The 12,279-nt window shown below is 39.0% G+C and overlaps 1 pseudogene; it reads right to left on the reverse strand.

Annotated features, from left to right (window-relative positions):
* Nucleotides 1-934: 934 nt before the first annotated feature.
* Nucleotides 935-12,279, reverse strand: part of LOC121304290 — a 194,609-nt pseudogene continuing 183,264 nt past the window's right edge.

The following is a 12,279-nucleotide window of genomic DNA, read 5'->3' on the forward strand; positions in this document are numbered from 1 at the left end:
CACAGTGTTTTGTTCATTCACTGAGTTGCTCAGAGCAGGACTGCGCGTGCCGTGGGTGGGGTCATTCACTGAGCTGCTCAGAGGGAGCAGGACTGAGCGTGTTGTTGAGTGGGTTCATTCTGTGAGCTGCTCAGAGGGAGAAGGACTGAGCGTGCCGTTGAGTGGGTTCACTGACTGAGCTGCTCTGAGCGGCTCACTTACTTAACCAGTGCTGAATATGAACAGCATGATGGCTGTTGCTATGGCGCTGAACTTATATAACAGAAAACTGCATTATAATGTCTGCTCTGGGTAAGGGGATGGGCCAATCTTCTTCAATGAATAATTATTGATTTGAAATATCTGCAATGCAAGCTTGTCCTGTTGTTTTTGTTGCTCTTTCTCTGCTCTGCATACCAGTGCTGCCCTCCTACCCAGCGTGCAGATTTACTGTGCTGCTTCACTGCTTTAATTCTGTGTTAGGTATGAAAGTTTTTGGTGATTCCTTTTTAATAATCAAAAACATTTCACTTAAGAAATCATACCTTCTTTAGTTTTCTTTCATCCTTGTCAATTAATTGAACTGATTTCTTAGGTGAGATTTCCTAACCCTGTTAAAAAGGATACTGTAACTGGACTGTTTAATACAAACCTCTCACTCGGACATATATTATCTGATTTCATTACTCAGTCAATACATTTAGTTTCTTTAACATGCTCTGTCACCCATTGGGTAGTTATTCATATAATAAAAAGCATTTAATTCAAGGAGCTTTAGTTTTCTAATGCCTCAGTCTTTTCTTGTGAGATAAACCATCTGTTTATTTTACAAAAATGTTAATGTTAAAAAATGAGACACATTGAGAGTGCTGAAGAGGATACACAAAAAGTGATACACAAAACAGTGATTACACAGGGACTCACAATGCAAAGCCAACAGTTTTTCCTTATGGGTGAAAAGTCGCATTTGCTCATAGTCTTTAGAGTTTGTCTCCTCTGTGAGTTCGCTGGTGTCTTTTCAGGTGTCCTGACTGACTGAAACTCTTCCCACAGTCAGAGCAGTGATACGGTTTCTTTCCTGTGTGAATTCGCTGGTGTTCTTTCAGGGTTCCTGAGCGACTGAAACTCTTCCCACAGTCAAAGCAGAGATACAGTTTTTCTCTTGTGTGAGTTTGCTGGTGTTGTTTCAGGTGTCCAGACTGATTGAAACTCTTCCCACAGTCAGAGCAGCGATACGGTTTCTCTCCTGTGTGAGTTCGCTGGTGTGTTTTCAGGTGTCCTGAGTGACTGAAACTCATTCCACAGTCAAAGCAGAGATACGTTTTTTCTCTTGTGTGAGTTTGCTGGTGTGTTTTCAGGTGTACAGACTGATTGAAACTCTTCCCACAGTCAGAGCAGCAATACGGTTTCTCTCCTGTGTGAGTTCGCTGGTGTTGTTTCAGGTTTCCTGATTGACTGAAACTTTTCCCACAGTCAAAACAGTGATACGGTTTCTCTCCTGTGTGAATTCGCTGGTGTTGTTTCAGGGTTCCTGAGTGATTGAAACTCTTCCCACAGTCAAAGCAGCAATACGGTCTCTCTCCTGTGTGAGTTTGCTGGTGTTCTTTCAGCGTTCCTGAGTGATTGAAACTCTTCCCATAGTCAAAGCAGCGATACGGTCTCTCTCCTGTGTGAGTTCGCTGGTGTTGTTTCAGGTTTCCTGATTGACTGAAACTCTTCCCACAGTCAGAGCAGCGATACGGTTTCTCTCCTGTGTGAGTTCGCTGGTGTTGTTTCAGGTTTCCTGACCGACTGAAACTTTTCCCACAGTCAAAACAGTGATAAGGTTTATTTCCTGTATGAATTCTCTTGGTTTTTTTTATATGCCCTAGCTGGGTAAAAACTTTCCCACAGTCAGGATATTCTCCACTGCCCGCCCTCACTTTAGCTGCTGGACTGGAACCTGGAAAATATGAACAGGAAAGAAAGTAAGAGGGACTGCTTGTAGGCTTAAGGTTGGTTCAGACTTCAGACAGTAACCTAATTTGTGGTTGGAGTCGAAGGTCTCTGACTCTGTGCGACAGGTCGGAATTACGTCTCACACACTCTTGCGACGTGCATCTTTTTCAGAAAGTCGTACAGCCTTTTCTCATGCATCTGCAACCTGACATTGTATCTGGACATATTGTGATAAAAATGTAGACTGTGCTCTGAAGAGCTCAGTTACAGCACCAGTACAGGAACAATGTTAAAGCACATGAAAATAAAATGTCCTGAACATACGATGTGTGCTTCTACTACTGGCGCTGGATCTAGTGTGGATCAAGTGAATTCCTACGTGATAAAACTCTAGGTGTTTTTTTTGTTAGTTTGCACCCTCTACAGCGACGGAGGTGTCTGTTGGAAAACATGTATCGAGAATTGATTAGCAGTTTGCTATGCATGTGGACTGGCAGAGCTATACTGGTGTTCTTTTCTGAAAGGAGACTAATATTGCAGAAAGCAGACTGTTTGGTTCAAATTTCATGTACTGCTAACAATTGATAGAGACATTGCATCTACAAGCTTCTTGCCCAACATTGACTGCAAGCTAACAAGATAACAATGCTGTGGACTAGAAGGGGCCAGGCTTTAAAGACTTCAGAGAGATTGAAAGAGATAATGCCACTGGGATCAAAGGGTTCAAGAAGATAACAAAAGGCAGATTTATGGACCTTTTGTCTCCAGGAGTGTGAAGAATGCACCGAGTTCAGAGGTTGTCACACTAGACTACACACACAGACACAATAAATTAAATTACCTTTGCAATTGGTTAAAGTCAGAGAAAGAGGAGGTGGACCGTCTATACAGAAGGGTATTTAATGTCATGCAAACATTGTAATGAAGAGTATTCTGTTTGTCCTGTACCTGGGACCAGACTCCCTGCATATTTCAATAAACCTAACAACTGATTGAAGAAAAAGACTCTGTGCATTTTCTTGAATCTACTTACTCACCATCCATGTTTTAAGTTACTTCAGTGTTGGTTTAGTTTGCAACTGTTATTCTGGGATTGAGACTCGGGAGATGTTTAATACATTTTTTTTTTTTAAGAAGAGAAAAGATTGCTTCAAATTTTATGTCTTCTTTTTTTCCTACTGCTGCCAGTCAGACAAGTATAACGATAGGTTACGGATGTAACCCTGGTTGCCTGAAAGAGAAGATGGCCGGCATTGATACATTTGTTATATGCCCGCTTGTCAGGTATTTGCTGAGCCTTTTTTATCAAAGCTGCCGATCGGCCCCTCGATGGAGTGACATCCTCGGTCCACCTCACCAAGGTAATAAACAGTCACTGCGGAGAGAAGTCAGTCTCTTTTGTACTGAACCCGAGAATACGAGTGATGCAACCTCACAAGGCTGGCGGTCATCTTCTCTTTCAGGGAACCAGGGTTCGAAGATGACTGCAAGTGATACTTTTGGGAAAGTATACTAAAGCCGTCGTGAGGGAGAATGAGTGGACAGCACATGAGGGGCATCTCGCTACCGCCATCTAGTGTTGGTGGAGTGAGGCTGAAGGACTCTGGTGCGTATTAAAGGCATAGAGGGATCTAAGACAATGTCGGTAGAACCTGGTAAATATATGCGGGGCAGTCCAGTGAGCGCCCGGGGATACCGAGTCGATGGGAACATGGCAGTACAGATGGGAAAGCATATAAAGGCACTTTCGGCCACTCATGTGCTAGGGCGTCTTATGGGTGACTGGTAATACACGCAGTCTATTCAACATTAAAGCCAAGGCTTAATGGATGAAGCGCACTTGTCATTTATTTTTAAAACTGCAAGGCAATAGTAAAGAGACACTTGAAAGCAGCTGGTGTTTTTTTCTTTTTACTGTAAACAGTAAGCAATAGTACTCGACAACCCATAGGGGTGCTAGGCCGCGCACACCGAATGGGTGTAATGAGGCTGCCCAAGTGCTTTGAGTCGACAGCGGATCACAATACAGCTGTGCATTGCTGGAATCCCGGTTTCCTTCTAATACTGTTTACACAGCTGCAAGCAGAGGAAACAAGAATAACGCAGCAAGCTGCAGAGTTGGAACAGACCACAATCGCTGAGCGATGCAGGTTGTTGATAGAATATATATATATATATATATATATATATATATATATATATATATATATATATATATATATATACATATATATATACACATATACATATATATATATATATATGTATATATATATATATATATATATTATACATACTATATATGTATATATATACATATATATACATATATATATATATATATATATATATATATATATATATATATATAATATGGTATATATATATATATATATATATATATATACATATATATATATATCCATATATATAGCTATATATATTATTCTATATATATATAGATATATATATAGATATATCTATATATATATATATATATATATGCTATTATACCGGGTGTGATATATACACATACACACACACAGTACACACAAAACACACAGTACACTTGCTGGAAACTAGATTTTTTTCATAATTGACAATGTTTTACATTGTATACGTTTCTGTAAATGCTTGAAAATGAAAACACATGTTACAGTATACAAAACAAAACATAAGGAGTATCAAAGCAATGTTCAAGAAAATTGCCTCTAAATCTTGGATTCCTCAAAATAGCCACCCTTTGCCTTAATAACAGCCTCACAAACACGAGGCATTCAGTTAACAAGTTTCAGCAGGAAATCACCAGACATGTCTTCCCAGCTCTTCTGCAGCAATTCCCAGAGACGTAGGGCACTTGTGGGTAGCTTTGCTTTAACGATTCTGTCCAGTTCGTCCCATACAAGTTCTATGGGATTGAGGTCTGGAGACTGGGCAGGCCAGGTCGTTAGATTGAGTTGTCCTTAACTTTCCTTCTTCGCCAGATAGTTCTTGCACAACTCTGAGGTGTGTTTCAGGGGCAGTTAATCATCGGTTTCACAGACTTGTGACTCGAATGAACTTGTTCTCTTATTCTGAGGTCACCCTTGGCCTGCCTGACCTTGTTCGGTCCTCCGGAGTGCCAGTTTCTTCAAATCGTTTGATGGTCATGGCCACAGCAGTTACAGACACTTGCAAAGTTCTTGCGATTTGTCTTAAAGATTGACCTTCATTTCTTAAAGTAATTACAGACTTTTCTTAGCTTAACTGAGTGTATTTTGCCATTTTCTGCTCCCTTACATTCAGGAATGACAACCTTGTGCCTATGCTACCTATATTTATAGTAATCATAGACCCTCATCTGTTAACAATAATTGGTGACAAAAGGTGAATTAGGTAACAAGCTAGTTAACTCAAAGAACATCTAACAAAGATACTTAGGCCAGTGTTCTAACACTGTGTTATACACATTTCAAACTTTTAACTAACTTGGGCTTCAGACTGAAATCCCCTTGCTTTGGGTGACCATTTCATTGAAATTGACAAGATTTACATTTTCATTTAAACATTACACTTTTGAATGCAATTCACTTACGATTATCAGCTTATATCAGTGTATGTATCATATAATAACATATTACGTGTTTATAGACAAGTTTATACAGTTAAAAGCATAGATAATCATGAGAAACCTGATTTCAAGCAGGTTTACTTTTGACTAGTACTGTGTGTGTGTGTGTGTGTGTGTGTGTGTGTGTATATATATATTTTTTCTTTCAATGAAATGCAGTTGCGTAGCGTTAGCTCAGCCTTCAATTGAGTTTCCGATTCCAGGGAAGTGGCGAGGCTACTTCCAGCAATTAATTGCAAAGGAACTCCAGAAAAACTCGTAGAAGGAGCTCTGAAAGAGTCAATCACAACTGGGGAAAAAAGTTTAGAGTTTATACTCGCCTCACCTACATATTTTGTGCGTATGGAAAACTTCTGGGATCTTATTTCAGCTCATGAAACATGGGACCAACACTTTCCATGTTGCGTTTATATTTTTGTTCAGTGTATTTACACTCTCGTTATATGGCCTTCATTGTATGATTAAATACTGATTTTTGTTTTGAAATTTTTGTTTTTTTTGGTTTGTTTTTTTTTTTAAATAAAGAACTAAGATTTCAATTAATATTTGCAATTGGGGGTACTGTATTCTTCAACAAATAGGAAATAGCCAGAACACTGGATGCAGCCACAAACCGGTGCTGTACTCGTTTTAATTCTACTTTTATTCACAATCTCATTGCTATTACTATTATTAGTGCTAGTAGTGACAAATACTGTAATAACAAAGAAAATCAAAGAGCAAAACAGTACTAATATTATTAGTAATTTAGCGAATGCCTTTATCCAGGTGATTTCTTTAACTCACTCCAGCAGCTTATATTGTTCGTTTTGGATTTTCCTTTTACTATACAAAGGGACTTTTTCAGCCTGAAAAAAGAAACAAGGACCAGGGGTCACAAATGGAGTTTAGAAAAAGGGGCATTCAGAACAGAAAATAGGAGACACTTTTTTACACAGAGAATTGTGAGGGTCTGGAATCAACTCCCCAGTAATGTTGTTGAAGCTGACACCCTGGGATCCTTCAAGAAGCTGCTTGATGAGATTTTGGGATCAATAAGCTACTAACAACCAAACGAGCAAGATGGGCTGAATGGCCTCCTCTCGTTTGTAAACTTTCTTATGTTCTTATGTTCTTATGACCCAGACAGGGCTGTTATAGCGAGGGTGTACAATATTTAGTATTTAACTTATATGTTTAATACACGACACCTCCCTTATATAATGTGTGCACATTTGTTATTTCATTTCATTTCATTTTTGTTATTTTTCACCTCCCATAGTGTTCAACATTTAACAGAGGGTATAAAGAAGTTTGGATCAGAATCCAATATCATCCCTTACAAAAAAGTTATATACTGCAAATATACTTGCCAAAATTGTCTGGTTTTAGTATACTATTAGTACCATTATACTACTTTGACACAAGTACGTTTGAAGTATACAACTTTGTATATTAATTTTATTAATAATGCAACCTAGTCCTCAAATGTTGGACATTTGTTAGATTGTATCTTAGTTCTCTTCTGCATACCTGCATTGTCTCTTGCTAGATATGCACCTCCAGAGTCTGACAAATACTTTTAGAAAACCAGGAGCAACTTCTGCTCTGGATCAAAAACTTATAATGCTCTGCGACTGCCCACCAATGTAGATAACTATCAAAAAACTAGTAGAAACTAACTAAAAACTAATGGAAATCTGGAAAAAGTATGGAATTTGATGTTGAAAAAGTGTGTACCTTGAGATACTATATTGAGTACAGTGTACTTTGTACACATCACAGTCCATAGGACAATTATGGGCAACCTGACATTTTTTTTAGACAACCAAATGTCTACAATGGACTCCCCGAAGGGCAAGTACCACTACCAAAATTTTGCGAGCCCTGTATAATAAACAGAATATTTATTCTGCAAATGTCACAAGTCCTTCTTTGAATTACCATGATACTATATATAAAGTCAGTGTGAACATAACTAGCTATTGTCTCTGCATACAGTAAGATAGATTAGCGATTCGGATTCTAGCACTGTTTGAATAATTACAGTGCATAACACTTCTGTAATAATGCAATCAATGCTCTCACCCTCTAATCAAAACAGACCCTTATCATATCCCGATGCCATCATGTTTTCGTACTGCTTCGCTGTTTTTATACATTTATCTATAGCGCTTCATTTAATCATTTCATTTGTTTTTCTGTCAAACGTCTTAATGGGATTTTAAATCAGTCAAGCCTTCATTTTCATTTATAAGAAGAACCTACAAACGAGATCACAACATGCTAATAAGCAACTCATTTTTATTAAAGCGATACATTAAAAAATAAAGTAGTTTTCACCAGTAGCGAGTCCTATCTTGAACTGGCTGGAGGAGTGGTACAGGAAAAACAAATAGCTAGCAAAGTAACCTACATGCTCCTTCCCTCCCTCTCAACCACACTGTGGATATCATGCAATCTATAAGGACAATGTCACAGCTACTGGGAGTCACTCACCTGCTAGACTGCATTCTGAATGAGAGCGTCTGTCTTCCTGTCCACCTCCTTGCGTGCTGTTGGGAGAGCCTTCCTCTCCAGCACCTTGCTCTCTCACGCAGATTCTCTCCAGCACCACGCTACACTCCCGCAGGCATACAGGCTCCAGCTTAGGGATGTTTGGTTTAAAAACCTCGGATTCTTCCATCCCTGGTTCCATGTGGTCAAACTCTACTTCCGGAGGCTCCCATTTAATACGGATAATTTCCAGCACCTCCTCTTGTTTAACAGGAAGGGGTTCTTCTGTCTGAGAGATCTCCAATTCACTGTGCTCAGCTTTAATCTCACAGACCTCTGGCTGACTGCTGTCACATTGCATCTCACAGAGCTCCTGTTTAATGGGGAGGGAAGCCAGCCCACTGAACTCCACTCTAAAGGGGAAAAGTTCAGGTTCAGGGAACTCCTCTTTAATCTGGACAGATTTCATCTCCACACTGTCCATGGTAACACACGGGATTCTGGACAGAAACTGATAAAAAAAAAAAAAATAAAGAATGTGTGTATTTATTTATAGTACTACTAAGGCTATTCAAGGGACCAACAAAATCTGGGCTTAATAGCAGGGCTGGCTTTACTATTGAAGGGACACAGAATTTTTTGTAATACATTTATAATACCAGAGGATGTTATCTAATCTGAAGAATGATGGATGAAAGCTGGCAAAAAGTTACAATATTTCTGTTTTCTGTATGTTGAGTATTTTACAATACTTTCTCCTAAAACAGTCAATCACAAAACATGATCTGTGATACAATGTTCCACAAAACTTTATCAAACTTTGCATATTTTTTAAGATTTACACAAACATTGCCAACACTGGTGTTGTGCTATATTAAGAAGCGAGGGGTTGCTATTATCTACCCCCCCGCCCCGTTCCCCCATCCAGGGCCAGTGTAAACATATAGGCAGAACAAGCGGCCGCCCAGGGCAGCAGATTGAAGGGGGCAGCAAAAACAGTACATAATTACATTTTATACTTCACATTTAGTCCTAAAATGTTTAAATTGTGTATTACATTATTGCTTAGTTTATTGCTTTCCACACTACCTGCCTTTAATGAAACTATAATTAGCAATTTTTTAAACCATTGCAGTTTCTTAATTGAATGATATTTTCTGATGAAGAAATTAGCTCAAGACTATTTTTCTAGCTATACAATCCTTAAAGTAAATTGATCACTTTACTGTGTAAAGGATGAAGTCACTACACTGCACACCGCTGGCTTCATAAAGACATTCTGTCTGGAGACGTGCCTCTAAATCTTGCAAATAATACTGCATAATTAGGAAAGAAACAATTCAGAGGATTAATTATGCTTTTACATTAAAAGGGGAGTTATTTAAATTATAATAGGGTAATACATAGCAGTGAACCTGTTTTAGAGCAACGAGTCAGTCAACACGCCTTTATCAGTGTTTCATATTTTATCCTGGTTCTTATTATAAATGCCAGTAAAACATTAAACTCAATGTGTGGAGTACTGAACATAAGATCACTCTCTCATGACATAGCTGGACTATTACTAAACTGTTGCTTATTTTTTATTGTTATTGTAATGCCAGCAATAAGCTAAACAGGTCTTTTCAAAACACCTTTATTTGTTCACTGAACTACTGTGTTAGTGGAAGACTATAAATAAGATTCTCACAACTGTGCTGGACATTTGGTGTTCTGAACTGTTGTAATATAATTCTTAGGTTTTCTTGCTTATTTTAATGCCAGCAATGAGCCAAGTGATGTCTATAAACATTATGAAAGGTTTGAAGTGTCTGCAGGTGCTTTACTATCTATTACAGCAACAAGAGTCTGACTGAAGAAAAAAATGGTGGTAATATTTATTAAATGTACTTATTTTAAAACTACCAACATTATATTTATGTTCAAACACCATATTTACTTATTAATATATTGATATAAAGTGGGAAAAAATGGAATTGGCCATTTTTGAAAAACAAAATTTGGTATTCCCAAGAAAGGAACAATTAGTAGCCCTAGAGATGGTTACAATTGAAGGCAGTGCAGACGCCAGTGTTTTCTGCAGTAGCATAAAGCAATTTTATGCAGGCCACCCCTTAAGCATGCAGGCTATAGCTATAAGAACCGATAGCACTGCATAGGATCAGATGATGATTCAAAATCAGAGGCAGAGCCACAATAAATGTCTTCTTTAAATTTAAAGTAAATTATAAAATTGTTGAGATACTTGTGTTGGAAGATTGTTTCAAAATTCTATAATGCAACAAAAATATATTAAAAGGGTTAATGCGTGGCCGAAAGTTTCTCACTGATAATTTACCCTCTCAGTCAAAACGGCAAGTTTCTCAGTATCTATGTTTCTTTCACACAGCAATATTAAAAACACGGTGTTACGCTCCACAGCAGGAGTTTAGAATCGAGGTCTCCCTTAAGAGGTGTTTACGCGGCACGATTTTTGCAATCGGGAGACGCAGCATCACTCACACTTACCGATCTAGCTACGATTTCTCACTGTAGATCGGGGATTGCAAGATACACACGACACAAGATATCTTGCCGCGGACTGCGCCTATTTGCAACCTTTCTCTTCGTCACTATTGTTGCTAGCTTGTCCCATTGGCTGCCGGCAGCATTCAGCAGGAAATCGGCCCGTAGCCCCTCACACACTTCACAAACTGCTTTGTCGGGGACTAAAGTTTTCTGACATAATTTGTCGGGACTTTGTAAGAGCATCGGGAGATCGCAGAAGCTATTAACGGTGCATTGTAGACCCTCTCACACTTTTTGTCCCAGATTTTAAAAAGTTAGTCGCCGACTCCTCAGCGATCAGCAAAGATCACGCAGTGCAATCCCGGCAACAGTGTTTTAAATGATACCAGCAGAATAAAACGCGTAAAGGAAACACTGATACACTTCATTGAAAGTATGTTTAAAAATGATTTCAAATTCATTAAAGGACAGGCGTGTTCAGTGTCAAACAATATGATCTGCAGTATTCACGTTTTGGAAAGCGCTCCTATTACCATCATTACGATAAAAATTCCCGATCTCTAATCTCTAAATTCCACGCGGTCTCACGAACAGAAAAAAAAAGAAAAAAGAAAAACACGCACAAAAACAACCCGGCCCTTTCAAAACAATACAAGATGACAGCTTTCTGTAGTTTAAAACACACTGTGTACCTCAACAAGCACTCGCTCACCTCCTCTCCGCTCCCCCTCAGTGTCTGAGCGGCTCTGCCTCCCACAGAACAGGGAGGCGCTGCGGAACCACGAATATACCAATCCCAAAATACACGCTGTGCAGAGCGGTGTGCCAATTCACCGAGTATGGACCGCAAGGGAATTGCGATACTGGCGATCCTTTAAAGAATAAATACTTTTTTTGACATCGTAAAGGAGCTGTTTGTAGCTCATGCAGTTTTTCCAGCTAATTTCATTTGAATTCAGGTAACCCCCTCCCCCTGGCAGTTGGTATAGTTCCAGACCAGCGGGTTTCAAACTGGGGAAAAATCCGGTAATGGCGGACAAAGGATTGGTATTTATTGACCAGCCACGCTGTAGTCCTTCGCCACTTAGCAATGGCATTAGCGATGCTGAATCTGCTTTCAAATAAAGGCACAGCCGCACTGGTGCGCGTTTCCTTTCTGAAAAGCGAGGCTCGCTATGAGCTCCTAGCCGGCTGCTGACTGAGGGCGCGTTGAGCGCACGCTGGGCTCCGTTATATATTTAAACAGCAGCGCGGTGGCGAAAAACAAAAAGAAATGTGTCGTATTTACTGGGCGCGTTTGCTTTCTGGAGTTTAAATGTTCCGTGTTTGTAGTTTAGTTTAATCAGTTCGGTGTGTTTTATCTAAGTTTGTGTTTTTAAATAGCAGTATTATTGATTTTAGCAGGCAGCCGTGCTGTCCTACTTAGTGAAATCACTGCGCTGCAGCGACTCGACTGTGTGATCTTGACTTGATGTGTTTTTTGACTAATTCGTTGATTATTATTACAAAAATGAAATCTCGGATTAAAAAATAAATAATAATAATAATAATAATAATAATAATAATAATAATAATAATAATCATTAATCCCTAACTCCTGGATTGGGAAGTGTCTGAAATTGGATTCCCTGCTCCTATTGAGTGTGTTCATATCATACAGCGAGAGCCCATCAACAAGCTGCCTGGCAGCTGATTAACATGAACAGACGACTGCGCTAAACACTAACATGGAAGCATTTTGCTAAAAGTCATTTTTGACTGCATGATAT

The sequence above is a fragment of the Polyodon spathula genome, chromosome 37 (genome assembly GCF_017654505.1).
Source record: "Polyodon spathula isolate WHYD16114869_AA chromosome 37, ASM1765450v1, whole genome shotgun sequence".
Lineage (NCBI taxonomy): Eukaryota > Metazoa > Chordata > Actinopteri > Acipenseriformes > Polyodontidae > Polyodon > Polyodon spathula.